The sequence below is a fragment of the Lichenostomus cassidix genome, chromosome 3, assembly GCF_008360975.1.
Source record: "Lichenostomus cassidix isolate B80296 chromosome 3, HeHo_3.0, whole genome shotgun sequence".
In the NCBI taxonomy this organism is placed as follows: domain Eukaryota; kingdom Metazoa; phylum Chordata; class Aves; order Passeriformes; family Meliphagidae; genus Lichenostomus; species Lichenostomus cassidix.
Genome location: NC_139483.1, coordinates 23,766,800 through 23,783,272, shown reverse-complemented (window position 1 = coordinate 23,783,272; position 16,473 = coordinate 23,766,800). Strand labels below are relative to the sequence as shown.

General features: G+C 37.6%; 1 long non-coding RNA gene across 1 annotated transcript; it reads right to left on the bottom strand.

Moving 5' to 3' along the window:
• Positions 1 to 2,754: 2,754 nt before the first annotated feature.
• On the bottom strand, positions 2,755 to 14,494 carry LOC146439292 (uncharacterized). Its single transcript, XR_014851238.1, has 3 exons — positions 14,373 to 14,494; positions 6,670 to 6,833; positions 2,755 to 2,911 (listed from the first exon to the last, which is right to left on the bottom strand). It is a non-coding gene; the product is annotated as an uncharacterized LOC146439292 (long non-coding RNA).
• Positions 14,495 to 16,473: the final 1,979 nt, after the last annotated feature.

Genomic DNA, 16,473 nt, shown 5'->3' with positions numbered 1-16,473 from the left:
AAAATAGTAGATTCTGTTGGTTACTATGCAATGCAAAAATTTCCCAAACATCAGCAACGTAATTTTTACAATAGGGAGCAGTTTTTTAGCATTTGATCAATCAATCAATTTGATCATAGCATTATTTAGCTAATGGAAAGAGAACATTGTTCAAAAATTCCTCTTCTTCCTTGCATATATACATACTAGTCAAGAGTTTTTTGCCCCCTGATTTTTAAAATCTTTCTCTTGATGATGGATGAGCTACCACAGAATACACTGAACCTGATACCTTTTTCCAGACAAGGTAGATAGCAGCTAAATACAGGGTTTGAGTGAATAAACCTGGATATTCACACAAGAATAGAAAAGTATGCACTTAAAACTTGGTTGTTGCCTTAGGGCTTTTATCATCATGTAGCAACTGGTACAAATTTGCAGACTATTTTGGATACCATCTTATTATTCATGAACTTTGGGGGGAGGACGGGACAGGGGACTGTTCGCATTTGCCTCTGAGTGTAAAATACTGAGCATGTTCTATACAATCTAGCTGAAGTTGCCTCATTTTACTTTAACTGGCTAGTCAGAAGTGGCATAGGTGAACAATACTTATTTGTAGTTTCAATGGCTTGTTTCAATTTGAGGTTTGCATGGACATTGAGCATTTTCTGTACTTCAGGGTAGTTACAGCTGTCCTCTACTTAAGGTTTTTCCCTTTCTATGTACACACAATACACATATCATTTGGAACTGTATAATTCCTTAAGCACCACAATAAATCTCACTTATCAAACATTGTGAATGTCTTCCTGAAATCTGATCTGTCTTGACCACAACTACATCCAACATGCTGCAGGAATTTTCAGGAAACAACCACCTTCGAAATAACCAATTGTTGATTTTAGTTTTGTAAGTGGAATACCATTTTTGAGGCATCATTAATACACACGGGAACAAAAAGATCTGTTATAGATGCTACTCCTGGGTTAATGGAGAAAATACCACTGCATGCTTATATAATAGAAATGTATATGGAATTTATATTTTATACACACACACACACATATAAAAACATTAGACTACGGGCATAATGTTGACAGGCTGACAGAGCTGGGGTTGCTCAGCTTGAGAAGTCTCCAGTACTGCAATCAAGTTTACAAAAAATGAGGGAGAGTGACTTTTTACATGAGCACATATTGATAGCACAAGGAAGGATGGTTTTAAATTAAAAGAGAGATTTTTATTAGACGTTAGGAAGGAATTCTTTATTCAGTGGGTCATGAGGCACTGGACCAGGTTGCCCACAGAAGCTGTGGATGCCCCACTCCTGGCAGTCTCCAAGTTCAGGCTAGGTGGGGCTTTCAGTAAAGTGCTCCACTGGAAGATGTCCCTGCCTGTGGCAGGGGGGTTGGAGCTAAATGATCTTTAAGGTCCTTCCAACCCAAATCACCCCATGATTCTATAATGCTGATTTTCTTCCTTCACTCATTAAAACAATTAGTATCCAAAATTATGCGTCCTAGCTCAGGTTTGTCAAATTAGACCTTTAAAAAGTTTAGTATGGAGAACTAGAGAGTGAGAATGTGAGCAGCAAATTCTTTTTTTCAGCTGTCAGCAACAGATATCAGAAGTTTAAGGAGTTCTTCAAAGTGGTGGGGAGAGGTTCAGAAAACTCCCCCAAAGATTGTTCCTTGGCAGACAGCATTATTTGCTGGACTACTGCTCTAAGTGGTTAACACTTACAGTAAAAGCATAATCAGAATAGGGTGTGCCAGCTTTTAATTTCCAGTTAACGCAAAGAAAAGCAAAACACATTCATTTTAAGCCATCAGAGTGCAAGGGAAAAAAAATGTGCTGTGTGTCATCTGCTTAATGTTGGAAATTATTTTTTAATTCTTTTGTAATTAAAAGAAAAGGAAATAAAAAACCAGAGGTTCCTATGATGATAGTTGTTGACTTACACCATCAAAATAGAGCTTAATTGTTACAATGTTACTGCACATCACTATGCAGTTCTAATGGAGCCAGAAAGCACAAATGCATCTCCCTGTCTTCAAAATCACATATTTCATCAGAGCCATTATAAGAAATAGTAACAAAGTCTAACATTTTGGCAAACTCATAGTGAAAAAGATGGTTGACCTTGAATTACACCTGATTACAGGAAAGCTAAGAAAGCATTATAAAATACAGTTAATATGCTTTTTGGCTTTGGAATTTTCAAATACTCCACCTTTGACTATAGACCATTGATATATCTATTCAGGAGCAGACATCTTCACCTGAGCACAGAACCACATGGAAGGATTAAAGCAAGGAGAAAGCTCTTCTTCCTTCCTTTCCCCTCCAGGCTCTACCCCTCCCACATCAAGCACCAAGCCAGCTCTGAAGAGAAACATCTGCTGCTCCTGATGCCAAGAGCCACCCGTTCCACACCAAGCCCACTCCCTGCTCTGCAGCCTCTGCAGCCTCTGCAGGGTGACTTGTCCAACACTGACCCTCAGCTTCAAAGCCTGCTGCTACCCTGTGGGGCACAGATCCCTGGAAGGCAAGAGTGCTCTCTAGATGCTTTGAGATGACTAATAGATATTTTTCTAAGTTCTTTTTGCTTTCAGTTGGAAAAAAAAAACCCAAGGTGGACTTTTTACCTTTTCTAGCTGCAGTTTTGGAAGAATGTTTGAAATCAAGAAATCAAGCCCATTCTATTTTCTGCTTGTACCTTTCCTTTCTTTTTTTTCTTTTTTTCCCCCCAAAGGTAAGCATGCAGTCTGTTGGAGTTCTGTGAAATCAAAAAATGCCAAACAGAAGAGTGTATATATTTGTCTTACATATGAAAAACTAATAAGGTTCTGGGCAAGACAGCCCTTTGACAGGATTCTTCCAGTGCCAGTTCTTCACCAGAAATCTTATTTCTTTCCACAGTTAACCTCTATGGAAACAAAGAGCTTAAATACACCAATGAATAAGACTTATTACCTACAAGTATACAAGTCTGCATAATACTTATACACTTGGATGCTCATATACCTGCTGAAAGAAAATAAAAACACAAAGGATATAAAAATAACTCCACAGTATTCAAGGATTTTTGTAAGGACTACACCCTTGCTGACATTTAAGGAATTTCTGATGATACAGAGTTTTCTGACGTGAAAGCAATTTCTGACTAGGACTTTTCATCAAACCACTGTGGGCTGCAGTTACCACAAAATTGTTTCCTACTCATTGCATGTTATTCCATGGTGATTGGCATGATTGCCAGACAAAGCATTTACATGTGTTAAGTGTACATTGAATAAAATTTCACAGTGGGAACCCAGCTAGTCAATTCTCTAGCACTTCACATGCATACAGAATACACACACGCACAAGCACAAGCACACACTGCAAAACCTGTAACTTCAATTTCTCATCACAGCATGTTAAAGGATGATAATCTGTACAGTTGCAGTTCAAAGTAATTACATGAGCTCCGGAAACAAGCACCACAACAACTGTCATCTCAAGCTTACTTTCTATTACATGCTATGAAAGCAAGCGACCTTCCACCTTAAAAATCTTTCCTCACCCTCGTATGTGGCCAAGCTAGTAACTTTTCCCTTTAAAAGGTGGTAGCAGCAAAGATACAAAAAATAAATATAGCAGGTATTTTAAAATAAAGCTTCATGACAAATTTGGGTTGAAAAATGGCTGCAGAGCCTGGAATCAATTTGATACTGTGCTATTTGAAAATTCCTGTTCCTCACTACGCCATTCCTGGTCTGCAGGAGGTTTGGGTGGGTGGACAAGGGGAAAGTGCTAATTGAAAGCAGTACAGCTCTGCCTGTGAGGAGTCAAATGGAAGGAGCTGTTTGCCTCCCTGACTTTAATGTGAGCAAAACTTAATCCAGACACAATCATTCTGAGGGCCTAAATGCTCACTGCACAGCACCATGTGCAGTGCCAAAATCCTGAAAGTTGACCCTGTATTCCTATGAGTTCAGAGCTCAAGAACTAGACTGAAATTTTAAGCAAGATAGACACTTTTATGTCTTTTGTCTATGGGAATTACGATGTCAAGGCACAATAAGCTTCTGTGCATGTAGAATATGTGCAAATATAGGCAAGTCTAGCTTTATAAACAAGGAGAGGAAATAAGGAGCTTTTTCAGTACCCACAATAATTATTAATGAGCATGTATTAATATGCAATTATCCTCTTGAGAATGCAGGAGCAATTTATGTTATATAACTGGGAGCCAGTTATTTATGACATACTTGCAGATCCTGCCAAAGACAGATTATCAACAAGGGAGCTCTACCCCTGACTGTACTGTGACACATTGAGACATGCAGAAAGCAGAAGGCCACAGCTATGCTGCACATCACTTAATTCCTGCCTTTAAGGTAGAGTGTAGTAATTAAGTGCTAATGCTTACTGGAATTTCCAGTGGAAATTCAGGCAGTCACTCCTTGGCAGAGCCACAGACATGTTTTGGTTCTGCAGCTCCACAAGAGTTCAGTTTGAACTAAAAGGAATACATGTGATGTGAATGGATATTCCTCCTGATGGGATATGTATGGATACTATTCCTGATCATATAATATTTACTTTAATGTTCATGAATCAACATCAGGGATGAAATTTTTTTTATTCTACAATACTCTAATTGCACACCACATCTGACTTGTGAAGTTCAGGCTGCAGTTAAACTGTCCCAGAATGTGCAGGAAAATCAGTTCTGCACTTGCATTCCAGTCTAAGAGCAGAACAGAGAAAACTTGTGACGACACAGAACCCTCTGTTGATAATCAGATTTTCAGAATCACTCAGTGTTATGCTTCAGTGGCTCTGACTGAATCAGTAATTAAGCAACTTTTGAAAAACAAGTTCCCTTAGATTTGAGCACATGATATTCAGTAAACAAACTGCAAACTCCCCAAGTCTGCCATTCATACCTGGTTTTACCCATTTCATTTTTGCAGTAACAGCAGCTCCAGCTTGAACAGCATTTGCACTGACTTGAATTTCCAATCTCACTCTCTTAAATGGTGTCAAGAAACTGAGGTTACTCATCTGCATAATCCATTTTTAACTGGTAGCACTGGGCCTATGATAACAAGCTCATTCCCTAGTCTATACTCTTTGTCCTTGTTTCTGGGCAGGTCACAGCAGAGTTAGATTGGCAAGAAATAAATTTAAAAAATAATAATAAAAAAAGATCCCTGGCCAGACTTCTGTACTTGTATTCATTTTCCTTCTGTCATACCCTGTTTTGGTAGCATGGAATTTGCTTCCTAGTACAGGAACATGCAAATTTTCTGCGTAGCTTTTTTCTACAGCTGAGTGAAGAATGGTTTGCTAATGCATGTTATCAGTGCATAGGTTTTTTTCATCTGCTTTACACCCCTTCTGTGTAGTATATTTTTTGTACATGGGAGTGCATTTGGCCTTCAGCATTTGCTGACAAAATATAAGCAAGCAGAGCAGCATAATAATGACAACTATGGTCATTAAAACACATGCAATTTTTCATTTTTTCAGTGTCAGATGTTGAAACTAAAAAAAATCCAGTTTTCTTTCCCTGAGGTGTAATGAAAAGCTAACTCTCCAAATAAAGTTAAAAATTCTTATTAAAAAAAACCCCAAACTTGATCAAAACAGTGTTTTTTCATTAAAAAAATATTTTCTTGTGAAAAATTTCAATACATCTCAATGTTTCTTGGATGCTAAGTATAGAAAGGATGTTGTGGCATTTTACAAGAAAAATGAATAAGAGACTTGTTATCAAAACCTCAGCATTTTTAATCCAGATGTTTTTAATTCAGGCATAACAAGCAAGAGAGAAAAATGGGAAGGGGAAGGAGAGAAAGCTTTAAGTTAGTAAGAGCAAATGGATCTTCTAGAAAACAAGTTGAAAATAATTGAAATTAGATGGGATAATCAGTTTGGTGAAAACATAAACCAGGGCTATGTATAAATTAAAGACTCAATTCCTTATGAACGTTTGTACATCCATGAAAACATGGAACATCAACTACATTAAAGAATTATATTGCTTGGTGGATCTTATATTTCATTCAGACTAATGCATTTTATTCTGCTTTAGCTATTTAAAGATTTTTCAACATATCTACAGAACATATCAAAAACTCAAAGGCTGTTTCAAGACAAATGTAACTGGACATTTTCTGTGAACAGCTTTAAAGGAAGGGTCTATTGAAAGTTACTACTGAAGCATAGTGTCAGGAATACATTAAAATCCTCTGAAGAAATCCAGATCTTCTCAGTTACTACACAAGTAGATAAGCAATTGTTGCAATTTATTTTTATTTTTTTAATCACCACCTTGGTTTCCACTTACATTGCAAAATAAATGAGTTACTAAATCTCTCTCAGTGCCAATATAATTTTTTTAGATCAGTCTGTATGTTGGATTTAGCTTTCCCTGAGCTTTTCCTGAGCAGGGCAAACTAGAGCCATACAGTCAATTTTGTGTAAAAGGCAGGGAACTAGTGACAAGAAATTAAAGCTGTGTCTAGAAAAGGAGAACATATAGCTTGTGTCACTCATGAAGCTATTGTCATGTTACTCTGGCACACAGAAAGCAGAGTATCCTCTGTTAAAACAAGATATGAAGACAGGTTAGAAGGAATAAAATTCTCATATATAATTATGGCTGCATCCAGTACAACATAGGAAACTCACCAGTTCAGATTTGGCCTTCCAAATGTCCCTGGCTGCTTAGTCCTCTTTCCAGAGCCAAACCAGGGCATTCTTGGCTTCAGTTAAATTTGTGTTAGCCCAGCACACCCCAGCCTTCAGTTCCCTCGACACTGAGTTGCCTTTGTAAAGCGAGGAAAACAGGATATCTGCAAATAAAAAAAAATTACAGCATTTTATTGTGAGCTTGAAATACATGTGTCATTTCTATATGGACACAATCCAACACGTTTACTTATTTTCCAAATTTAAGTAATAAAAGCAAGTCAGTCACTTGGTCAGAAGAAGAAGTTACCAGCTATATATGAAAATTTATTTTAATCTTCATCAGCTTGGCTAATAAGGAAGCTATTTGGAACCACATTGCAAAATTTTCAGGAGATGAGCTTCTTAAAATGCTTTGTAATCAAACATGTGCATTGTGGTCCTACAACATGCATGATAACACTTATGAAATTTCCTGCAGCCATTCCTGTAAAATTATTGCATCCCTCTAATGACAATTATATACAAATTATAAAGATCTTGTATACAGATTTCCCAGAAGCAAGTGCTGTCATGCTTCCCATCACCAGCAGGAAATAAATCCATGATACTATGAACACAGAAAGTAGAATTACTAAATCCGGTTAATAAGAATGTCTTGAAATTGAGAGCTTTTCCTGTCTTACACAATCATCATTTTATGAAATGAGCTGTTCTCTGGAGTTGCCTATCCTTAAACCAATTCAAGAAAAAGCCCAGCCAACTTGAACTATACCCATTAGCTTTCTAGAAAGCTAAATTAAGTCCGTCAGCCCTTTGCAAAGTCTCATTCATTCCAAAACAGAGCATAACCAGAGCTGCAAAGAATTGCAGAACCAGCTAAGCTAAGATGCTGCTTAGCTCTCCATCTCCATTACAGAACACATGCACATGATTTGTGTTAAGTCTGAGGGAGACAACATGACCCTCTGGGAACTGAATCCTGATATATGAGACATCCATTGTCTTAAATGGAGCAAGGAGAGGAGAACATAACTTGATTTTGCAGGACTGAAACTTTAAAAGCTCTGTTAGGACTACTTACCATATTTAAAGTCAAACTACAAAGTTCAAACTACTAAGTTACATCCAGTATTATTTGGAAGTGCTAACTTAAATACCCATCGGCTTCACTGGAAACATAAATCTATCTCAGCACACCAACATCTAGGACAAAGTTAGTCTGCAAAGTCAGCTCAGGCTGATTTCAGAGAACACAGATATTTTCCAAATTTGGGATAAAATACTTAATTCTACTGCATAAAGGAAAGTTTGTAGAATCAATGGCAACAACATAAAGGATTGAAAAAGCATCAGACAGTTACATCCTGTTCCTTATACACACTATACTTGAATAAATTCCTCACTGTTAACTTTTCCAGCACTCAGTTTTCTTTGAAGATGAGACAAATGGCACAATTTTAAGAGGAGTACAGCCCAAGATACACTTTGTAGCTTTGCTCTCCAGTTAAATTGAGTACACACCAACTCTGCAGTCACAAACCATGTTATTGCTTTGAGAGTATCTATACCACTTCCCCTGTTTCTAGAGTAGCAGTAGGATGAAAACACCTCTTGATCATCTTGCATTATTCATATGAAGAATTATTAGGCTTGTCGCCCCCAGTGTAGTGCATAGGCAAGATGAGTAATGAACAATTAAAGGTAATTCGAGGGGGAATGACAAAACCCCCTCATGCATAAAAATCTGCTTAGCTACAGACAGGATGTTTTCATGCTGTCCCCATGTTGCCCATATCTAGATATGGAATACATATCTAGATTTCTCTAGACTCTCTACATTTCTCATTTCCTCTTGTATTAAGAAGTGTTTACTGATAGAAGGCCTTATGATATGTTTCAAGTTTAGCTGCAACATCTGTAAAATCTTGTAATTAATTTTAAAAAATCACACTGAGAAAGACTTCATTGCAGTGTTTTTTCCTCCCAGCCTGTTGAGTTTTCCTTATGTATTAAATGTGTCAACAGGACTGGCTCTCCAGAACAGATTGATAGATATTAACATAGATATGTTCCTGAGCCTAGCTTCATGCATGCATGCATCCCAGGAGAAGTAGTTGTACTTGAACTATTTATTGGAGTCAGGGAAGAAGGAGCAGAAGACTTTATTTGAGGCACAGATTACTTCAGAATTTGCCCTTTGCTCAGACAAAGGGCACCCCATAAAAGGTTTTCAATTATAGGATTGTGTTAATAGGTTTCACTTAAATTTCAGTTCAGTATTCTGAGCTATTGAAATGGTTTTCTTAAATCATATCCTGATCAGAAAAATTCAGCTTAGATATCTTACATGCTATTGCATTATGGTAACACCATAGTGGCAGTATTTTGCAATAACAAGAGAAAAACACGTCTTTGGACTGTTCTTTTCCAGAGTAGGTCTCATAGAGCTAACAGAGTACAGAGGAGGAGTACCTACGAAACCAGCTACAGGAACAACTTGCCTACAAGAAATGATTGCATAGACTTGCACTCTCTTTTTCACCCTGAGAAAAATTTATAAACACGTATAACATTACTAGCACAGTCAATATTAACAGAGAATGAACAATGATTATACTTCCCATTACGAGAGCTACTGAAGAACAGCCAAAAATAGCAGTGGCTAGGCTAAAGCCTTCCAGGGCATAAGAACAGTCTGTTTACTCCAGAGCTGCATCTTAGACATAAGAGGATAAACCAATTATATTGTGACAGCTCTGACCCTGCAGTTTAAACAAAAGCTGATTTTACATACAGAATTAGTGTGACTTCCCAAAATGTTAACAGAGCATTTTTAGCCACACAAATTGTGTAGATTCAATTAATCAAATCTACCAGATTCAGAAAAGTTTTCATTTTCAATCTAAGCTCTCCAGGGCATAAAAATACTCTGTTTACTACAGAGCATCTTAGACACAAGAGGATAAACCAATTATGTTATGACGAATCCTACCCTGCAGTTCAAAGAAGGGTCAGACAGTAGTGTTTAACCTATATTTATTGGATTTAGCCCCAGCATTCAACCTTTGTTTAGGTAGTTATTAAGCCTGCACAGAGGCAATTCTACCTAGAGTGCTGTGTTTCAGAATCCATCTCATTGAATCAACTCCCGATTTTTTCCTCCATGGAAACCCAGTCAAAAAAAGACACACTTTGTATCTGCAGGATTCTCCACAGCTCCAAAGAGGTGAACCTACTTGTCAGTTTGTCTCCTTTTATGGCACTGCCACATTACAGGAACTGGTAAAGATTGCAGCTTCTGGAGGAAAGTGCCAGGGCAGTCTTTGTGATTCAGAAGATTTCTAGAAAGAGAGCCTTTAAAATTGATACTCTTAAGTTCATAATTATCAAGATTTTTAGGGCCAAAATTCAGATAAAAAAAGAAAATCAGTGTTTCCTTGTTGGAGTATCCATGAACTAGTCTACAATACTGATTATGAGGTATTTGTATTGTGGTAGGCCAACCTTTTGCTGTTGTGCTGTGTATTACTTGGAGGTAGCAAGGGGGTACTTCACTCTGAGAAGCTTTCTGGGTAAATAAATGCAAGATGTCAGCTGTAAATAGAGTACAGAGATGGTTCATTAATACGTATCTGGCAGAGCTGGAGTCAAGATATTCTACTTCCAGAAAATCATGTGAATATAGTACTACTTGAACCACAAAATAAAACTCACTCTTTTGGTACCAAACAATGTGTTTATATATAATACATTGCTAGGCATATTGAGTAATGATGAAAATGACCAGTTTTCTAAAACCACTTCCCACTAATTCCATCAAATACAACTGTGCCAGGATCCAAACCCACAAGGTCTGGGACAAGAAAGCTCTTTGCTTTTTTCTTTATCGTCTAAAAGATTCTTTCATGCCTACTTTCTTATGCCACAGGGCTCTGCCTTCCAGCCTACAAAGGCACAAAATAAACTACAGGAACTATAAATCTCTCCCTCATGTATGCAGAAAACTAATTTCCTATATTACTTGTTCCAATCAACTTTCTGCCTTTCATTAAGCACAGCACATAATTAAAAAATACATTTGGGATAGAAGTCTCAGAACTTTCTAAGAAAGACCCTCAGGTGGCTGAAGAGTAAGCCAAGCAGGGAGATTTCCAAGAGCTACTTGACGTCAAACTATTAAATTGGTTCAATCATTTGAGTTCAAGCTCAGTTGCAACTGTTAATCTCCAGATTCAGAATATATGTGCAGCACTAGATTTTGAAAACCAGTTAAGGGTATTTGAATAAAGTTAATTCCTAATCTCTTTGCTTCCCAATGGCCACAGATACCTTTACACTAGAACCTATTTCTTTAAAACCAGTTTACCCCTCTATTTCTTTAAGTGCATGTCAAAATATTTCTAGTTCATCACTGATTTTTGCAGTTCAGCACCCAAGAACCCCATCACCAAGCAGGGCAGCTTTGAACAATACTGGCTAGGACAGTTCATGTTCCCAAGAGCTCAAGTGCAGAGAAAACAAATCTTCTAACATAGCATCTGCTACATAAATGAAATATGGTCCTAATTTAAGCAGTTTGGATTTTAAAAATCCGTTACACTTACTTGTTTGCAAATAGTGTTGGCTGAGGAATGGCATCTGTACAATTGACAAATGCTAATATGACATTATTTCTGCATGTGTTTGACAAACTGTTAGACAGTGAAGCTAAAAATGGGACGTTATTTATTTGGAGAACTGGACAGAGAACAGTTCTTTTAAGTTGTCTTTAAAGCCTTTACAGCTTGATCTACATTTGCATTCACAATTAGGGCAGGGGGATGGATTGGGGGAAGAAATCTTCCAAATTTTTTTGGCAAAACAGCTTGGTCAAAGTGCCTTTTTTTCATTAAAAAGAGGGAGAAACAAATCAGGTGTTTGCTTTACATAGAATATATCAATCCAAATCTGTGATTCAAAAATATTTCCTTTCCTTTCTTGCAAGACTTTGTAGCACTTAATTTCCTCTCACACATTTCTATGCTGGTCAACCAATAATTATTATATTTTTTATTTAAGATGCTAAACAATAAATTAAAGCCTATTAGCCTGGACCCAATTCATACAGAATTTAGGTAGCATGCAGTTAAATTTAGGTAGCATACATGTTAAATTTAGGTAGCATACATGTTAAAACAGTATCTTCTAGGCTGTGCCTTCTCTGTATTGCAGATCTTATACTTTAAAGCCATCTTTTGTCTATTGCAGAAAGTTTCCAGTACAGTTCCTGTCTTTAAGAAAACCACCTGGAGTCTAGCAGCATTTGCTGGGGCCATTTTTTTTACCTACCTATAAATATTAATTAAATTCATTCAAAGTTTTATATTTGTAGGAATACAAAGCAATAAATTGATTTTTAAATCCTGCTGGTACACAGCTCCCATGTGCTGCATGATTTTGATTAAGGTGGCTGAGTATTAAGAAAGAGATCCCTGAGCAGAAAAAAACCCCAGAATTCATGGTTAGCTAAACCCTTTAAATTTAGTTGAATACAGTAAAAATAATTAAACATATCAATGGTCAGCAAAATATTAGAGGTTCCCAGCAGATACATTTTGAACATTCTGTAAAACCCCAGAATGGTTTTAAAACACTGTAGTCTTTATTAGCAGACACTGTTCTCCAGTTCATGAATACAAAGTAGACCAAAAAAAAAAAAAAAAAGAAAAGTGAGAGGTAAGTTTTGCTACCACATAATCTTTTTCAGATTGTGAAAAACAAGGGATAGGCAAGGGCTTATAATAAAACTAACCATGCCCCCTTAAAGTGTGCACACTGATGAAGCTTTGTAGCTGATATGCCACACACAGTTACAGTTCCGAAGATCTGAAACTTCTTTATTTCAAATACAATTTTTTCCTCCTGTTCTTTTGGTTTACATTCTAGGGTTGACAGAGCTGCCAAACCACAGCTTATTCAACAACTTACAGAAATAAATTTTCTTTACAAAATTGGGCAAAAAAATTTCTTATTTAGAATCAAATTTGGAGTGTTTTGACCTGTTGTGTACAGGTATACTCAGACATACCAGAGGTGTTTTCCATAAAATTATTCAAAATGAATGCCTTTCAGATAAAAGCGTTTCTTTATGACTTTCTAACTACTTTTAAAAAATAATAATAATAAAAACTATGGCTGCAGATGGTACATACACTGCCTTCCACTGAACATTGAAGTCTCTTATTACAATTGGACAGGGAAACTGCAAGTTTTCTTTTAACATAAATTCCTTCCCTTGGCAGTTTTTTCTGTCTCTGTGTTCATGTTATTTTAAAACACTTTCATTTGATCATTCAGTATTTTCCACCACTGACTAGGTGATGAATAGGCTTGCCACCTGGCTCAGCTTCCCATCCCCTCTCCCAGTCTGAATATTTCTTTAGACACGAAAGCCAAAGGAAATGGAAAAACTGCCAGAGGTATTTTTTAATGCCTTCAACAAACAAAAATAAAAAAAAAAGATTTTGTACGGACATGAAAGTCAAGACCCTCTCTGGGTCCATCTGTCACCTCCTCCCTTGCAAAAAGTAATTCCTACATTTAAGCTGAAATTAATCTCAGCAGAATTTTAAGGAAAAATATTGATTCAGTCTCAAACCATTCAGTTGCTTCTTCAGGAATCTATTTCTATCTCACTGAATCCTTTTCACATATTTTAGTGCTGTCTCAGCTTCCTGCATGCCGCTTTTCCTTTCCTACTTTTCTGCTTGACTTTTTTCTTTTAATATCATTGCTGAAATAATATTTTTTTTCTCCTCTTCCCACCTTTCAGGATGCTGCACTGCCTCTCTCCTGCAGCTCCACCTCTGCTTCATCTCATCCTCTATAACTTCCAACTCTCCTTTGACATTTCTATGTCTCTCTACCACATACGTATTCAAGATAACCCAACAATAAGTGATCCCCATGGATAACACCCTTTTCTAATTCATCTCCCTCTTTAGCACCTGGAAAAATTGATTAATTTATCAGTAGTTCTAGGATACACCCCAGGGTAGGTATCACCCACCACCCAATAACCTATAAATGTACTACCAACCACTAAAAATCTACGTGATGGTGGTCTACACCATGTACTCAAGATTGACAGAATTCCCACAGCTCCTTGGAGAAGAGTCTGAGCTTCCTGAGGATGCTTCTCCAGTGTAACTACAGCATCTCACTCAGTCAGGAGTCACAGTTATTAGTTGCTATTCAGCTCCCAGTGGGACCTCTAGGAATAAATCTCCTCAACAAAGTACAAGTGGAAGCCTTGGAGTGCACCCCTCATAAACCTATGCAAAACAACTGTGTAGTGCAATTGGATCATCCTCCACAAAGTCTTTGCACTGTTACATCGCAGCAAACTCAAAGCAAAGCTTTATTATATTAACTAGAACAAATCCAGACTTGTTCCAAAGGAAATTTGAATCCAAAGGAAAATTTTCCATGGATTGTAGCTGGAACAGGACAACTTTCAAATTGAGTTTTCTGTGGAAAACTTCATAGGTTATATGCTTCCTCATACCATATCTCCCTCTAAAAAAAAAATCCAAAAAACAAGCAAACAAACAAAAAAAAAGCCCCCTGACATTATTAATTAATGAACCAAAACTATAAGTATCCCAACTCCAACTTCTAGATCTTGAAGCCTCCATGGAAGCTCTTACTGAAGCTCTTACCTGGTGACATCAGACCATTAGCTTCCTCAAAAGGCATTAATTTACTGTGATAGCTCTGCAGAGAGGATGACTGTGCTTCATTTTAAGAGACTTATTCCAGCTGACGATCATGCCCACAAATAAAAGAATGATGACATAAAAAAATCCATATTACAGTACTTAACAGTCATATTGCTGAATGTACTAATCAAAACACATTTTCAAAGGTGAGCAGGCAAGCACAAAACATGGGTTTTGGATAACATTTGGTTTATTCCCGCCACCACAACCATTGGAAGGTTTCTGTGTGGAGAAAAGACTTTCTAGTTTGCTTAGAGAAACTGGTCCCCACCTTCAGCTGCACCTTAACAGCTTTTTCATTGTGCCACAAGTATAGTCAGGCCATGAGAAGGAGCTTGTGGTCTCCTGAGAACATTGCAAAAGTTATACTCAACTCATACCAAACTGTTTCAGACCTCCTGCAAACTTCATACAAAAGCTGCAGGGAAAGGCATGCGAAAGAGGTTCTAGTTAAAGCGTCTCTCAGATTTTCAGATCTCTGCCTGCTTATTCCAAGTCTCTAAGGTTGAAATAGTTGGTATGAACTGAAAGAACGTTTAGTTTGCTCCAAATCAGAGCTGCTGAGTGCCCAACCTTGACAAAGATTGCCTGTATCTTGGCCCAAACAGACACTCAAGATACCAAACAGCCAAGATTTTACCTTTACTGCTTTGTTTACTTCTCCACAACTCTGTTACACCTGAATCACAGAATCATTTAGGTTGGAAAAGGCCTCCAAGGCCATCGAGTCCAGCTGTTTACCCAGCACTGCCAAATCCACCACGAAACCACATCCCTAAGCACCACATCCACTCATCTCTTAAATACCTCTGGCAATGGGGACTCAATCCCTTCCCTGGGCAACCTGTTCCAGCCAATGCAGGTCTGCCCCAACTTCTGAAATACTTCTAGACAATGAAAACTCAAACTTTAGTTGTACAGTTTTTTTCCCAGTGAGAGGTTAACACAGTTTATGTGCTACATAGTCTCCAACATGAGAAAATCTCTCCTACGATAGCAAGACAGAGAGTATTCTGGTTTTCATTCTTCATCACAATTCTGCTTCTAGTTTTCTAAGGGGTCTCCCTTATCTTCAAAGTAACAAGTCCTGAGTTGAAAGCTCTAGTATGAAAGGTACCCTTCAATAAAATTTAGGGGGAAAAAAATTCAAAATCATGTTTCAGCAAGGAAACAGATTTTTACCTAGTTAATTTATGTTTTTTAAAAAAGGTAGGACTTTGAAATTTGGCATAGTCAGTCAGCTAGGGTTGCACTAAGTGGAGATTGTAACCATTTTCCATGTCCATGAAGCAGAAGTAATTTTATGACAACTTTTGGGGGTTATTCAGATCTTGCACTTATCTTTTGTAACAGTCATTCTACTAAATAAAACGTGTTCTGCAAGCTGGTTACCTCACTCATGTGCTGATTAAATCATAACATCAGATGTTCCCACAGACCTGGGTGGCAAACATTGATCAACACCAAGGTGGTAAGCATAGATTATCCAGGTGTAACTGTCTGTGAGGATTGCTAGAAAATAGGCTGTGCTTGCATTTCTATAGAAAAGCTTCCTGAAAATTCAACTCCAGCTTGCATTTATTACTTGCATATGCCTCCTTTGTCACTGGTACTAGACAATAATGGAAAGCACTGAATCCATTTTACAGAGATAACTTAGAGGGCAGTTAAAGCCAGGGAATCAAAGAAGGTCATAAACCTCAGAAAGTCAGTGCTCAAACCAGCAATGTTGTGTCTACCTGCAAAAAATTTCCCATTCCAGTGTCTGGCACACCCTGAATTTCAGGTTTCTCCTGCTTGTTAACAGAAGAGCCTCCTGCTTTTCTGCAAGGACTTCATAACTGACCTCAAAAGCAGCAACTACAGCTGCACTGTCCAGTAGCAATGGTCCTGTACAAGAGCCCCAAGTTATGCTTCGGCCCTCCTTAGCATCATTCACCTCTGGGCTGTCTCTCCATCATTTCTTGCTCAGGACAACCGTGTCTTTGCTGGTTTGTCTTGGCCAAGTATTTACAAGAAGATCAGCTATTCATATGGAGCT